Genomic DNA, 17,398 nt, shown 5'->3' on the forward strand with positions numbered 1-17,398 from the left:
TCTCCCACTCTCTCCTCCCCCAGCAGTACGTAAGCAGCCATTTAACCAGGCAGACTGGGTGACAATACGCAGGAATTATAGCTTTAGATTCCAGCCCCAAGGCAGCACCAACCCATCTACATTTCTAACAAATTTCCCCCACTCAGCGACACACCCGCTGAGAAGTTGACTGGTATTTGGCAGCTCCATAGTCAGAAATGTGGCACAAGACCACAGTCAAATGCCTGCCAGTGGCCAGAACGGGCGACATCAAATCCTATCTGAAACTGCTGCCTAAGGTTAAGCGTAAATACAGTAAGATTGTCATTTACGCTGCCAGTAATGACACCCGGTTATCCCAATCGGAGGTTGCTACAGTCAGTGTTGTTTCGGTGTGTAAGTTTGCTAAAACAATGTCGTATTCCTGCCTGACCTGACCAGTGATGACATGTTAAGCCGCATGTCATCATTCAACCGCTGGTTGTCTAGGTGGTGTCCAGAAAACGACGTGGGCTACATTGTTAACTAGCAAACTTTCTGGGAAAAACCTGGTCTGATCCGAAGAGACGGCACCCATGCCACTTTGGATGGTGCAGCTCTTCTTTCAGGGAATCTGGCCAGATTTATTAGTTCTCCAAAATGCTGACAACCCAGGGTCCAGACCAGAAAGCAGAGCTGTAGTTTACCATACCTCTCTGCAGCTTCTGTGTTGTTACCCACCCATGGGAAAGACGGTGTCTTTCCCATGGCCAAAACTAAACAGATTGGAAACCGATATAGAAGGAACAAATCATAAAAATCTTATAAAAATCAACATGACTCAACTTAAACCAAAAAAAAAAAAACAATTAAATGTTGTATATTGAATATAAGGTATCTCCCTCCAAAGACTTTGTTAGTTAATGATTTCTGATAATCAGATTGATTTGTTTTGTCTCACAGAAACCTGGCTACAAGAGGACTACGTTTGTATAAATGAGTCAACTCCCTCAAATTATTCAAATTTCCACATTCCCAGGTCTGTGGGAAGAGGAGGAGGAGGAGTGGCAACTATCTTTAGTCTGATTTATGTATTAGTCCCAGGCCAATTATTCATAATTACAGTTCTTTTGAACATTTAACCCTCAGTTTCCCTCATCCAAACTGCAAAGCAATAAAACCTCTTCTGGTTGTTGTTTTGTATCGTCCACCAGGCCCTTACACTCAGTTTTTGGATCAGTTGTCAGACTTCTTATCTGATTTGGTGATAAACACTGACAAGGTCATTATAGTGGGTGATTTTAACATTCATGTTGACACTGAATGTGATAACCTTAGTCTAGCCTTTAAAACTATCCTAGATTCAATTGGTTTTGCTCAAAATGTGCATGAACCGACGCACTCTTTGTCATGGTTTTCAGGTGACGAGCCCACATGCAGATACGATCGGGAGGCAAAGCACAGTTTTAAGATGTTTATTTTGGAAACAGGCAGATCTACGGACGGAACTACAGGCGATTCGGCAGGGTCAGAACGTCATGGCTGGAGAGTCTGCAAGAGAGAGGGAGTAAGTAACTCTGAAAGGTGAACCAGGAGAACTGCTAGAAGTTGCGCTGCTTACCATTGGGCTGGGCGGACCTAACCGGGAAGAAGTATCGTCGAGGGAACTCTATGATTCTACTCTGCTGGTGATAGGCGGCTAGTGGCTGAGGACGGCAGATGTAACTGGCGAGGGATCCTGAGCGAGCCTCGTCGGCGATGGTGTCAGATGGATTGACCAGAGTGAACACAGAGCCAGCAGAATCCGGGAGAGGGGATCTCAGGCCTCGCTGGGTAACATCCAGGAAGTATGAGGGGAGCGCCAGAGCAAAATCTGAGCAGACGGATTCTGCCGGTCTGTTTCTTCGGACGAGACGTCAAGACAGGTGAGTGCTTCCGAGCACCAAAAATCTGAGACAAAAACAGGGAGAACCAAAATTAGTCAAAGTCAAAAGAGCAAAAAACTCACAAGCTGGTTTCCGAGAGTTGGGTCAGAGGCCACGTCGTACCACGACTGGTTAAGGCTCTGCCCCCCCCCCCCCCCCCCCCCTTGGACCTTCCGCAGTGGCTCTTAATAACTTTGGCTACAAATTATAGCTTTATTATGGTACTTAAATGTAATAATGATAATAAATGGAGGTTTTAGCAGTTTTTTGGAATAATTGCTTTTAATTTTCACAATAGAATTATGCTACAAGTGCCAGTAACATTTAATTTTAAATCAAGATTTTTTCATTTTGTTGGAAACTATCTTTTTTTTTTACATCATCATCCACAAATATCAACATCCTGTCCATCCTCTTTTTTTTTTTTGTAAACCTCAAAATAGACATAAAAGGGCATTTCTTTAACGATGGCAACATATTAACTACAGTAGATCTTTATCAAAAATTATAATTTGTCTTTTTTTCAAAGGCCAGGCCACATTTGCACCTCTGAACGAGTTCAATTCAAGGCAAAATGGCTCTTTAGACTGTAAAGGCTGCAGGCCCCTGATCTAAACCTTCTACCTGTATGTTAGACCCAATCCCAACCAAGTTGTTTAAGGACATATTCCCTTTGATCAGTGGCCCTATTTTCGACATGATTAATCTATCCTTAGTAAATGGATATGTACCACAGGCTTTTAAAGTAGCTGCTATTAAACCTTTACTTAAGAAACCATCTCTTGATCAAGATGAGTTAATAAATTACAGACCTATGTATATCCAATCTTCTTTTCTTATCTAAAATTCTTGAGAAAGTAGTTGCTAATCAACTTTGTGAACATTTACAATGTAATGACCTACTTGAGGAGTTATCAATCAGGCTTCACAGCTCATAGCACTGAAACAGCTCTGGTTGTCATGGTTTAAATAAACTGACTCTGGAATGAGCACAAATACGGAGGCAGAAAAACAGTTTAAGTGGTTTTATTGAAAAAATAATAAAGAGCGGTGATGTCGACTGGCTAGGTCTCTGGGTACGTGGCTGAGGAAGGGAAGGAGAGAAGTGAGCAGCAGGCTGGAGATGGTTTGAGAAATAATTGTTGTTGTGATGGTTGGTAGAGAAAAACTCACTGGGATGACGATGAGGCTTGAGCTTGAGGGGGTGTTGTCCAGTGATGTAATTAGGAGGTGCTAGGCCGGTAAAATCTCTCCAGAGGTGGTGGTCTGAGGGTGGACAGGCAGGGGAGCGCAGGAAGGAGGGCTTCCATAGGTCGTGGATCTGAGGTTTACTCGGGTGTCCAGAACAGGAACTCGGAGAGGTCTCGGAAGTGGCTTGCCGGAACTTTAACTGTGGAATGGTGGTCTTGGGTTGGGTATCCAGCTTTCTAGGGAAAAGGAGCAAGACACAGGATTAGTCTGGGAACGCACAAGGAAACAAGGCTCGGAATTAGGAACGTGATAGCGGTCTGTTCCAACGCATGAGCGTTAACGAACTGACGTCTCCCTCCTGGCTCCAGCTCCTTAAGAAGGTTGGTAATTAGCTCTGATGAGGAGCACCTGCCCGTCCAACCCTGCAAAGAAGGAGAGAAACAGAAAACCTCGCCTGCACCTCGGCCTGGACTATGACACTGGTGAAGGTCACCAATGATATAATGGACTTGTGTCTGTACTGGTCCTGTTAGAACTCAGTGCTGCATTTGATACAGTTGATCACAATATTCTCCTACAAAGACTTAAGCATTCTGTAGGGATTACGGGGAAAGTATTAGGCTGATTTAAATCTTATCTATGCGACAGATTCCAGTTTGTTCATGTTAATAATAAATCTTCTTCAAACTCTAGGGTCTCTTGTGGAGTACCACAGGGTTCAGTCCTTGGACCAATTCTCTTTACTATATATATGCTTCCGATTGGCAAAATTATCAGACATCATGGGATGAATTTCCACTGTTATGCTGATGACACTCAGCTATATTTATCCATAAATCCTGATGAATCCAATCAATTATTTTGACTGCAGTCATGTCTTGATGACATCAAAAGCTGGATGACTTTCTTAATCAATCACTTAATCTGGGTGGCATTAACCTGGCCTCTGGTAATAAAGTAAAAAAAATCTTGGTGTTATTTTTGACCAAGACATGTCATTTAAATCCCATATTAAACAGGTTTCCAGAGTTTCCTTTTTTCACCTCAGGAATATCGCCAAAATTAGAAACATTCTGTCCAGGAGTGATGCTGAAAAAGTAGTCCATGCATTTGTTACTTCAAGGCTGGACTATTGTAATTCTTTACTATCAGGAAGTCCACAAAATGCAGTTCAAAGCTGTTAGAAGAAATGTGAATGTAATCATTTTCTTTTTATCTTTTTATTAAGGACTGTTCTACTGTTTTAACTTCACACAGGAGAAACAGATGGTTCTCCTAGACCAAGAGTCTCTTGCTATATATGTTAATCTTACACCATGTTGTAAAACCCCCCTTGCCTTTTGTTTTGTTTCTTACCCCCATGTTGTGAACCCCTGACTCCGCCTGCCACTTCTTTGATGTCTGATAATAAAGGCAAATGGACAGAGGTAACCAGCGCAGATAGAGCCGAGACTGTGATGAAAACGGCCTCACGTTTCTGGCTCTTCTGCCCTCTGTCTCTTTGAGAAGAGTCTAAAAACTTGTTTGTGTTGGCTTTCTTTCCAGAATCAAAGAGTTATTAAACTTAACTCTATCAGCTGGGGCCGTGACGCGGATCCCAACATATCGACTCGCTGACGACAGGAGCAACACGCTGTAAACCACTGCAGGTCTGTGGCAAGGACCTGGTGAAAGTCCCGGGAGGTAATTTCCTCGCTGGGACCAGCGTCTCCTTTCGCCAACGAGAAGATTGACGGGATTCCGACCGGGGAGAAAGCCAAACAAATCAAGTAAGTTTTAAAGCGATCGGTTAAAGTCCATCGTTCAGGGTTACGGGTGATTAAAAAATCCCCGAAAAGTTAATCGAGAGTTTGAGTCTCTCGAAGCTGCCGGTTTGAGTCCGTCGCAGAAGTTAAGGAAAACCAGGTTAAAGTCCTGAAAGGTAGATTAAAAAAGGAAATCCAGGTTAAAGTCCTGAAAATTAGATTAAAAAAAGGAAATCCAGGTTAAAGTCCTGAAAATTAGATTAAAAAAGGAAATCCAGGTTAAAGTCCTGAAAGGTAGGAAAAAAAAAGAAATCCAGGTTAAAGTCCTGAAAGGTAGGTTAAAAAAGGAAATCCAGGTTAAAGTCCTGAAAATTAGATTTAAAAAAAAAAAGGAAATCCAGGTTAAAGTCCTGAAAATTAGATTAAAAAAAGGAAATCCAGGTTAAAGTCCTGAATGGTACATTAAAAAAAAGAAATCCAGGTTAAAGTCCTGAAGAGGTAGAAAAAAAAGGAAATCCAGGTTAAAGTCCTGAAAGGTATATAAAAAAAAAAAAAAAAAAAAAAAAAAACAGGATTAAGGTCCTGGAAATGATATAAACACAACGCAAAAGTAAAATAGGATGGGTTCCAGACAAAGTACAAAGGGAAATCCAAAAGGGGATGAAAAGTTTATGAATCAGATTGATCCACTTAATTTAAAATACTTGGGGAAGTGGAAGAAAAAGTATAATGTAAATGGTGTGTTGAAAGTGACTAAATGGGAAAACGTTGTGTGTCGGCTAGAAACAAGCGCTAGTGCAAAAACAGAAAAACAACAACAGGAAAAAATAAAAGAGCTTGAAATTGCACGCTGTTGGTTAAATCAAGCACAAAAAAGGCAGGCTGCACGAGCAAAAAATAAAGCAGACCGTAGGCAGAGACAGTCCCGACCAGAAGGAGGGAGTGGGGTGGCCAATGGAGCGGTGCGTCAAAGCCCGACTTCATCACCTATGTGGTCTCCAGCAAGTTTAGGCTCTAAACAAAAAAGAACCCGCCAGAACATTACTTCAGTAATGCAAACCATGGTGGCAACTGAAGAAAACAGACCACCACCGTATAATCCCTCAAACCCCCCAGAGGATGTTTCAAATCTGTACCCAGACCTGGATGGACTGAGTAAATCAGATCATTCATTATCTACAGACCAGTCCAAAGGATTGTGTCCTATGGTGCAGGTCCCAAATCCTAATGTAGGAGCTCAGCAACCTCAAACAATCCCAGTTTTCCATCCGTGGTCGTTAGAGGAAACCAGAAAGACTGTAGAAGGTGTCATTTCTCCACAGGAAGATCCAGAAATATGGACCCAAGACATGGAGGGAATTCATAGCTCATATGGTTTAAATGGAAATGAGTTCGAACAAGCCTTACAGTCGTCAGTGGGAAAACATTGGGAAAAAGCAAGAGCGAATCATACAGGCAGAACCCCACGAGGCGGAATATTTGAACATCAAGCACAAATGGGGATCGAACAAAGGCAGAAATGGACAGCTCTAGCAAAAGCAGCACGAGCAGTTTTCCACAGAAGAGCAGATTATGGACACTTGGCGTCCATAAAACAAAAAATAGGGGAAGACGTAGACAAGTTCAAAATACGCTTTGAAAAAGAATATAAGTTTCACAGCGGCATCCCTCCCGCTGACGGAGATGAAACGCTATATCAGCAACAGCTAAAAAACATGTTGATGGGAGGTTTCCAGCCATATATCTATGAGTGGGTTAAAAAACATTTAGTTACACTGGCAACGTCTAATGTAACCACAGTTGTGGAATATGTGCATCAAAAAAGAGAAACACGCCAAAAAGGGAGTTGGTGCATCTGGAGGGGGGACACACATTTTCTGGGCAGATCCTATGTGTGATTCAGAAGAAATATTTGCTTTCCAAGCCACCGGACCCTTCAACGGCGTTGAGGAGGTTTCCGAGGAGGCAGGGGCGGTCCTAGCGACCGAGGGGGCTTTCAGCCCAAATAAAAAAAAAAAAAAAAAAAAAAAAAAAAAAGAAATAGATGGAGGATGCAGGAATAAATAGACCATGCCCAGTGGGTGCAGAAACAAGTACAGTTACAAGCCATGTTATCTCAGAAGAAGGTAAAAAGATACAGGAATAAAAAAAAAAAAAAAAAAAACTCTAGCAGACTACATGAGAGAAATGTTGCAGTCTAAAGAAATGTCCAATGCAAATTTACTGCCAGGAGAATCTTTTTCTCCACAGGATCCACAAACAGTGAGACCAGGAGACTGGGTGTTCGTCAAAGTCATCAGAAGGAAAAACTGGACAAGCCCAAGGATGGAAGGACCATACCAAGTGCTCCTGACCACGCCAACAGCTGTGAAGATCGCTGAAAGACCTTCCTGGATTCACCTCAGCCACTGTAAGTTACAGAGAGTGTTAAGTACCTAAAAGGTTTGAACAGTGAGGAAGTCCGACTTCAAAGGGGTTTGGTTTTTTAGGGCCACTCGTCTCAACGTCGGTGAAGAAATCAACTGATCCCTGTTCTTTAGAGTCCTTGGTAAAATTAACATCTCTGCTAACCTAGCAAAAATGTTTGCTGGACTCTGAGTCCAGATCTGCTGAGTGAGAGAGGAAAGAAGTTCACCTACTCCACTGCCATGAAGATTTGGCTGGGAAATCTCCCAGACCATCACCCAGAGAACTTGTGGCAGATAAATGTGACGGTCTTGGCTGAGGAGAAGAACACGAGTAACTGCTACGTATGCTCAGTGATGCCCAAATCCACCAGACAACCCACCCTGTATGCTAAGAGCATGCCGGCAGGAAACGGAACGTGTTTCCTGAGGACAGCCCTCGTACCTGTGTTTGCACCTGGTAATGCGTTTAATGGTACTGCAAAACAGAATGGTTTTGGACATGTTAACTGCAAGGTGCCGTATGTGTAATGATTGGAATTTCCTGCTGTACATACATTTCTGATGCAAATGAAACTCATATTACTGAAGCAATGTCTGCTTTAAAGAATCTGCAACAAGCAATGTCCCAGGATGCTGTTCCTCTAAGTGTGGACTTCCTCCCCTGGTTCTTTTCAGGATCGTAGTGGCACCTTTCACTGAAAATAATGACACCCATTATTATTGTTTTTTATTATTCTTTGTGTTTTTACTGCTTGTGTAATCCCATGCCTAAAGTCTATGATTGCTAAGACTATGGGAAATGTAATGTTTCAATATCAAATGCTTTCACAAATCCCTCTTGAAGAAGTACACCCCGTAGTTTAACTTTTCCCATGTTAAATGCTTAACAAAATGACAGTCTCATTAAAAATGCAGAACGCAAGAAATGAGTACTTGAAGTAGGTTACGTTAAGCTCCAATTGTAAATAAAAATGATTAAAAGGAGGGAATGTTAGAAGAAATGTGAATGTAATCATTTTCTTTTTATCTTTTTATTAAGGACTGTTCTACTGTTTTAACTTCACACAGGAGAAACAGATGGTTCTCCTAGACCAAGAGTCTCTTGCTATATATGTTAATCTTACACCATGTTGTAAAACCCCCCTTGCCTTTTGTTTTGTTTCTTACCCCCATGTTGTGAACCCCTGACTCCGCCTGCCACTTCTTTGATGTCTGATAATAAAGGCAAATGGACAGAGGTAACCAGCGCAGATAGAGCCGAGACTGTGATGAAAACGGCCTCACGTTTCTGGCTCTTCTGCCCTCTGTCTCTTTGAGAAGAGTCTAAAAACTTGTTTGTGTTGGCTTTCTTTCCAGAATCAAAGAGTTATTAAACTTAACTCTATCAAAAGCCTTCAGCTGATCCAAAATGCTGAAGCAAGAGTTCTGATGAAAATAAACAAGAGGGATCATATGTTAGCTTCCCTTCATTGGCTTCCTGTTAAATCAAGAATAGAATTTAAAATTCTTCTTCTAACGTATAAAGCCCTTAATAATCAAGCTCCATCATATATCAGAGCTCTGATTACCTCGTATGTTCCTAACAGAGCACTTCGCTCTCAGACTGCAGGTCTGCTGGTGGTTCCTAGAGTCTCTAAAAGTAGAATGGGAGGCAGATCCTTTAGCTATCAGGCTCCTCTCCTGTGGAACCAACTCCCAGTTTTGGTCCATGAGGCAGACACCCTGTCTACTTTTAAGACTAATCTTAAAACTCTCCTTTTTGTCAAAACTTATAGTTAGAGTGGCTCATGTTACCCTGAGCTACCTCTATAGTTATGCTGCTATGGGCTTAGGCTACTGGAGGACATCAGGGCCTATTTTTCTCACTCTACTGATTTCTACTGTTCTCCAGTTTTGCATTGCATTGAAATGACTGTTGTCATTTCAGCTTTTCATAGTAGGTACACCCAGGCTCCGAAATTAACACTCGCCAGTCACCAAATGCGAGTAAATTTCACGTTTGGCGAGTGAATTTCAGAGGGCTAGCTGCCACATGGCGAGTAAATGTTTGTACCAAGTAAATTACAAAGCCCATCTGGCCTGCGGATGACCCGTTCACAGCTCTGTCCATCCAGAGCTCAGTCTAAACTCTGCCTTCTGCAGGAGGCAAGGGGGGAGTGCGGCTCCCAGATGAAGCCTTCATGGCTGCACGCTGGATCAGAAAACAGATCTGCTAACCAGATGCTGTCTAAAACGCCAGTTAGTCTGTTTATAAGTTTCATTCTTATTTATTCTGCATTTTCTTTAACTAAGTGCGCTGCGTTTCTGTGCTTCGCCGCTCTTACTGCCCCCCCGCCCTCTCGAAGCCAGGTGCTTTTATCAGCGGCCAGCCTTCAAAACGTGAATCACTACGTTTAATGTCCTTCCACTCGTACCAAAATGTCCCAAATGAAATCAATAGTAGAGTCAGTAGCTGTATTTCATGCTCTTTTGTTTTTAACGACACAGAACCAGCGGTGCCTCGGTGGGCGTGGTTCCTTGCGCTTGAATTCAGGTGCGCAAAATTACGTTACATATAATTTAGGTGCGCACTTTTAAGGGTCATTTTAAGGAACTTGTAACATCAGGGGCTTTAGCTCAGACTAATTTTTCCTTCTCTCCCCTCTAAAGGAGCCCTTTACAGTCTTCATTTATGCATTTTCCCCACTGTTTATCCAGCAGCTAGATCAGTGTAAAGACGCAGCGCGAACCCCTGCGTGCTTTAAATGTGGTAGCTGAGGGAAAAATGTTGGACCATATAGGCTTGATAAAACTGTGCCTCATTCACTAATGAGATCAACATGGATAGAATAATGATAATCTATAGTGTTTTCTTATTGCCTGGATGTGAATCTGATAATTCATATTGTGCCTTCTATAATAAACTTAATATTTTCCTATCAAAGGTAGGAAACAAACATTTCTCTTCCAGGGTCCAGTCAGTCACGCCCCCCCCCCCCCCCCCCCCGACACACACACACACACCAAATTAACATAATCTCACTCCTAATTTTTGGTAAAAATTGAGAGGTCGGGTGAGGATTAACATTTTGGCCGGTAAAAAATATGCCTAGCCGGTTGATTCTTACATGTACCGGCCAATTTGGCCGGTGAATCAGGAAGTTAATTTCGGACACTGCGTACACATGGTATGCCGTTCTGTTAGCTGTGGCATCATCCAGGGAAGACAGATCACCCGCTATTACCATCTAAAGTAGAACAGATTACTGGATCAATGTGCGCTTCTGTGCTTTTCTGTCTGTCTTGTTGTGTCTCTGCTCTGTCTTCTGTAACCCCCCGTCGGTCGAGGCAGATGACCGTTCATACTGAGCCCGGTTCTGCTGGAGGATTTTCCTTCCCGCTAATGGGTGGTTTTTCTTTCCACTGTCGCTTTATGCTTGCTCAGTATGAGGGATTGGTGCAAAGCCATGTACAATGCAGACGACTTTCCCTGTGGCTCTACGCTTCTTCAGGAGTGAATGCTGCTTATCAAGACTTTGATGCAATCAACTGGTTACCTTATATAGGACATTTTTGACCAATCTGTATAATATGATTGAATTTGACTTTGTAAAGTGCCGTGAGATGACATGTTTCATGAATTGGCGCTATATAAATAAAATGGAATTGAATTGAATGAATCATATATCAGAGCTCTGATTACCCCGTATGTTCCTAACAGAGCACTTCGCTCTCAGACGGCAGGTCTACTGGTGGTTCCTAGAGTCTCTAAAAGTAGAATGGGAGGCAGATCCTTTAGCTATCAGGCTCCTCTCCTGTGGAACCAACTCCCAGTTTTGGTTTGTGAGGCAGACTTCCACTTTTCCACTTTTCCACTTTTAAGACTAGGCTTAAAACTTTCCTTATTGACAAAGCTTATAGTGAGAGTTGCTTATCTTACCCTGAGCTATCTCTATAGTTAGGCTGCTATAGGCTTAGGCTGCTGGAGGACATCGGGGTTTATTTCTCTCACTATGCTGAGTTCTCCTACTTTTCTCCAATTTGCATTGTTTATTGTTATTTCAGCTTCTAACCTTTTATTCTTTGTCATCTTTTTCTTCATAGTAGGTACACTTGGTCTAGCGTTCTGTTACCTATGACATCATACAGAAGAGACAGATCACCCGCTATTACCATATAACATGGAAAGGATTCCTATATCAAAGTGTACTTCTGTACTTTTTGTGTCTCTGCTCTGTCTTCACTAACCCCCAGTCAGTCGAGGCAGATGACTGTTCACACTGAGTCAGGTTGTGTTGGAGGTTTTCCTCCCTGTTAAGGTGGAGTTTTCCTCTCCACTGTCGCTTCATGCTTGCTCAGTATGAGGGATTGCTGCAAAGGCATCGACAATGCAGACGACTGTCCACTGTGGTTCTTCGCTCTTTCATGAGGTGTGAATGCTGCGTGTCAAGACTTGATGCAATCTACTGGGTTTCCTTAGATAGGAAACTTTTTCACCAATCTGTGTAATTTGACTGAATTTGACTGTAAATTGCCTTGAGATGACATGTGTTGTGAATTCAGAGACTCAAGATTCAAAGATTGTTACCATGGTGAAATTTTTTTTGGCCACTCCAGCTAGGAGTACACATAAGAACAAACAAATAAACACGTGATGAACAAGGGTTAGAGTTTTTTTCCCCCATTATAGGATTCAAAAGATTTAACAAAAACATTAAAAAGATGAAGATTAATTAAAAAGATGAAGATTGGCGCTATATAAATAAAATTTTATTGAATTTATACTTTAGATTTGCAGACAATCTCCTATAAGCATTCATGTGTTGAGAGCCAAACTTCTCTGTCCAACAAGTGACTTGAGGGGAAAACAAAAAAGTATGTAATGGTTGAGACAAGGTTAAAAGCTTCAAGAGACTAAATAAACATGACTTAGTTTGTTGACCCATAAATAGTGAAACATGCTCTGATGCATTCATTGGTGTCTTTTGGGGGCTTTCAAAACTGTCATGAATAATTAATGTTGTGTACAAATCCAGCATGTACCACTGAAGTTTAGCAGTTTTCCCCTTTTTACGCAAAAGTTCACCTGTGTGTCTAATATTTATGAATGTTAGATGGAGTGTATATTGTCTGCATGATCAATTACATATCAAAGCATTATGAGAAATGTTTCTTCTTTGAGAGCTGCTGTAATAGAGAGAATTCACAGACAATCAAACAATTGATTGTCTGTGAATGGCCTATTAACACTATTAACACTAAAATTTTACAAAAATTGTAAATGACAAAATCTTTGAAAATCAACTATGAAACTGATTGGAATGCCATTAGACTAGTATGGAAGGTCATATCTTAAAAAAAGTAGATTTTTTTAAACCTAAACATACTCATGATGAAATAATCAAGGGAAGGAATGTTGTCTACCATAAACTTTTTTCCAAGGAAAAAAAATTTAAGTGACAAGATCTTTTGTGTAACCAATAGAAAAGATTGAAAACTAAATCACAAAAAGAAAACAAATATTTTTCTTGTTTTCCCATTTTTTAAACATAAAGGCAAAAATGTTATCTTGAACTAATTAAAAATCTGTCTTGCATTTTGCAAAACAAAATATAGCAGTTGTTTTAATTTGCAGAAATACTGTCAATAATGGAAGCCACCAAAGAAGAAGAGTTCAAAGTGGCTCAAAGAAATCCTTGCAGAAATCAATAGCTGTTTCTCAGTATTCAAGTACAGAAGAACGTTATTCTGTGCTTAGTGTGTGCTTACTGCCAATTATGGTTCAAATATATTATTGCTTATATTGCAAGGATGCAGTAGGCTATATGGCCCCATTGTCACTGCGTGCTTAGTTTGGTGGCACGAATATAACAGCAAAGCAGTTCTGTATTTGGAACCGAGCAAACTGGATTTCAATCTGAAAAACTCACAGAGAAAGAAAAGGCAATTAGAAGAATTTTATTGATACAATAGTTTAAGAGTTTGGCGCTCAGACCTCGGCAGGAAAGATTCACGCTGAATTATACTTCAATATGCATAAGCAGGCGTATGAGAATAGGGATATTTCCCCCCAGGTCTGAAACTGGTGGTGGAGTGGAGATAAATAAAGTTTGTTCAGTCCATATGATGATCTGTTTGAGCTAGATGTCCAACTTGATAAACACAGGTTTGCATGAACTGTCCATAATGAGCAAGCATGAAGCGACTGTGGAGAGGAAAAACTCCCCTTTGGGAAGAAACCTCTGGCAGAACCAGGCTCAACATGGCGGTCTTCTGCCGGACCGTTTTAAGGAGTGACTGGGAATTTCATAAGAGTCCAGGAGGAATTACACTCTGATAGGGACGAGGTTGAAGGAGGACCGTAGAAAAGCCAGGCGGAGCTTGCTACGATGGTGGAGGAGGGGATGAAGGTGGGTTGAATCCAGTCATCGGAGTCCAAACCAGACGCGGCACGCCACTGCTTGCTCACTGAGCAGAAGGCCGAGACGAGGATGTGGAGTTCTTTTAAGATGAACCCAGGATGCTGATTGGCTTCGAGGAGGAGCAGTTCAAAACTGATTGGCTTGCGTCGGAGGCGGATGAGTCCCTGATTGATGGAGGTAGGCAATAGAGTTTCTTCAGTCTGAATTTTCGCTTTAGCTCCATTTCAATCTGAAAAACTCACACAGAAAGAAAAGGCAATTAGAAGAATTTTATTGATACAATATTTTAAGAGTTTGGCGCTCAGACCTCGGCAGGAAAAATTCACGCTGAATTATACTTCAATATGCATAAGCAGGCGTATGAGAATAGGGATATTTCCCCCAAAAAAATGCTGAGGTCGAGGTCAGTGCATCAAACAGGGCCGGTTGCCGCAAAGGCCTACCAAAGTTGAGTGAGATGAATGGGGAGATGAGGTGAGGTGTATGTTGAGGTGAATGAATAGAGATGGTCAGTCTCAGGATGATACTTGGAACTGAAAGGCTTGCAAAGGGGAACGTCTAAATCGAAATACTTGGACCTCGGCAGGAAACATAAATCAGGAAACATGATTTATACTTTAACGTAGATAAACAGATGTATGAGAATAGGCATATTCCCCCCAAAAAATGCTGAGGTCCAGGCCAGAGCGTCAGCAAGTTCAGAAGGCAGAGAGAAGGATGAGCAATGAAGGAGAAAAGATGTGAAAACTTAGCAAAGAGGGCCATTGCCGCAAAGGCTTTCCAAAATTTAAACAAGATGAATGGAAAGATGAGGTGAGGTGGATGGAGAGGTGAAGGGTGAGGTGAATGGTCAGTTTCGGGCTGATGCACGTGATGAATGAACAATCATAGCAGGGAGCATGGTGGGAAGCATGCAGGGGACATGGGAGGGAACACACAGGGAACACAGGGAGCATGGCAGGGAACACACAGGGAGCATAGAAGGGAACATGGCAGAGAACGCAGGGAACACACAGGGAGCATGGCAGGGAACATGGCGGGGAGCATAGAAGGGAACATGGCCGAGAACGCAGGGAATATGGCAGAGAATGCAGGGAATATGGCAGAGAATGCAGGGAATATGGCAGAGAACGCAGGGAACACACAGGGAGCATGGCAGGGAACATGGCAGGGCAGGCCGCATGCAGACCAGTCCAAGCGGATGCCAAATTGCACCAGAATTGCAGCGGTTTAATAACGATTGGTATCAATTGCTGAATTTAAAATGCACTTCATACTCCAACCAGTAGGTGGCAGCAATGCCACCCCAAGCCCGTTGGCTACCGGCAACACCAGAAGAAGAAGAAAACGAAAACAAACAGTGAAATGAAATACGTTCGCCTGAATAGAGGACGAACATGGGTGAATACATATTACCTGAGCTGGCTCCGAACGCATTAGCGAGTGAATGATAGAGTAGATCCGGCTGAAAAGATGCGGCCGGGACGAGCGGCAAGGTGGTGCCGCAAAGCCGATGAAAACCAGAGAAGGTCCCGGATGAGACGGCGGATCCGCGAACCAAGAGCCAGCCCCACGGAATCAGTTTGAGAAAGACCCCGGCGTGCTATGAAGCGAAGCTGACCAGAACTCAGGCAGAGTTGGGACGCGTCTGCGCCACTTGCGAGTTCTTTGCGCCAGGAATCGGAGCTGACGAAAACAGAGGTAGGAAAGGAAGATGTGCAGCTAGACGGTATTCCTATGGCAGGAGGATTTCAGGATAAGTTATTATCTCTTGAAACCGGTCAACAGAGTCCAAACCGGACACGGCGCAGCCACCGCTTGCTCGCTGAGGAGAAGGCCGAGACGAGGATGTGGAGTTCTTTTAAGATGAACCCAGGATGCTGATTGGCTTCGAGGAGGAGCAGTTCAAAACTGATTGGCTTGCGTCGGTGGCGGATGAGTCTCTGATTGATGGAGGTAGGCAATAGAGTTTCTTCAGTCTGAATTTTCGCTTTAGCTCCATGACACTACCCCTCAGCTGAGATCTTTCCCGTTTTAATAAAAGGACCTGTTTCTGTCATGGTTTTTAAGTGTTTGGCCCATATGCAGATACAGACGGAGGCAGAAACAATTTTAAGATGTTTATTAAAGGCTCAGATAATGGGGAAACACACAGTGTGTGGGACAGGCGAGGTCTGCACGTCAGTGCTGGAATGACTAAGGGAAGAAAGGGAAATAATGTGACAGAGGATCGAACCAGGGTTAAATACCAGAAGCTGCGCCTCTTACTATTTAGTCGGGAAGACCTAGCCGGGGAGAGAAAGTGACGAGGGAACTCTGTGACCATAACTCGCTGATGGGAACAGGTGACTGAGTGACTGGAGGGCTGACAGATGTAATGCTGGCGAGGGATCCGGAGCGCACCATAGTAGAGGAAGATGTTTTCAGAATAGTTAAAGCTGCTGTGAGTGGGGATCCATGAACACACCTGGATCTATAAATTAAGATTATTGATAATAGATAGGCTGCAATAGACTGGCGATCTGTCCAGGGTGTACCCGGCCTCTCGCCTATTGACAGCTAGATATAGGCACCAGCACCCCTCGCGACCCCAATAGGAATAAGCGTGCTAGAAAATGGATGGATGGATTATAGATAGGATCTCATCAAAGTTTATATACATGTAAAAGCAGATTACCAAATACTTTTGGCAATATGGTGTATATACATTAACTGCTGTAAGTACTGATTTCCTATGTGTTGAGTTGAAATAAAAGGTTTAGAAATATGTGTTTCTTCTACATGAATTTCTTATCTTGTATTTTTTGCACATTGAGGCGGAAATCATTAATTCCTAAAGATAGTGGGAATAGCTGTTCTTCACTAATTACTATATAACTTTTTGAGTGGAGACACATACTCTGAAATCAGCAATGCTTTGCGTCGATATGGAGCTCCACATTACTCTGTTATGAGTGTCAGGAGGTTTTACAAGGAGCACAACTTGAGAAGACACAACCACGTGTCAGACGGTGATTATCTCCGTTTTACCAGGCATGTATCAAGGCCAAAATTTATGATTGTTAAATTAGGTTTCACAGTATGTGTGTGGGTGTGTGTGTCTTGTACTTGCAGCGGACCAAAAAAAAAATTTTGACTAATAAAGTGAAGACTTTGATGTAAAGTGAGGACCTTATATGGGGTCCTCACTTTCTTTCCGGGCTAGGGATTAGGTTTAGCACTAATGTGTCAATTAGGTTTAGATTAGGAAAGAAGGTCTGAGCCTGTCTCCACAGAAAGACAGGAGCTGCACGGTCCTTCCTCATTCCACACCATTGAATGTAAGTAAGGGGATGTTCTTCGCACCTCCTCGCATACCACACAAGTGTCCAACCTTTATCTGATGTCACAAACTGGACCTTTTGGATCACGGACCGCGGAACCGGTAGGGCGCGTGCGCGGCTCCTATCTACCACTCTGTGCTCCATTAACCAGCCTTCAAAACCGTGACGTCAGACCACTGTTGTGAATTTGTATTCTCAAAGAAAAAATCCGTATTCTCAAGCAGCCGCTGCTGTTTGTGTTCATGAAGAGTAAAGCACAAATTTAAACTTGAAATTTGTATTTATTAGTTATTGAAGTTGTAACTATTTAAACTGTTTGTTGTATCTTTTGCATGAGATTTCAATTATTATGAGTTTACAAATGTTTGTTATGCACAACTTCTGACTAATATGCACACATCTGTCCTTTAAGTCTATTTTGGAAGTGATCTTACCTCGTACTTCCTC

This window comes from Fundulus heteroclitus, chromosome 21, assembly GCF_011125445.2.
Source record: "Fundulus heteroclitus isolate FHET01 chromosome 21, MU-UCD_Fhet_4.1, whole genome shotgun sequence".
Lineage (NCBI taxonomy): Eukaryota > Metazoa > Chordata > Actinopteri > Cyprinodontiformes > Fundulidae > Fundulus > Fundulus heteroclitus.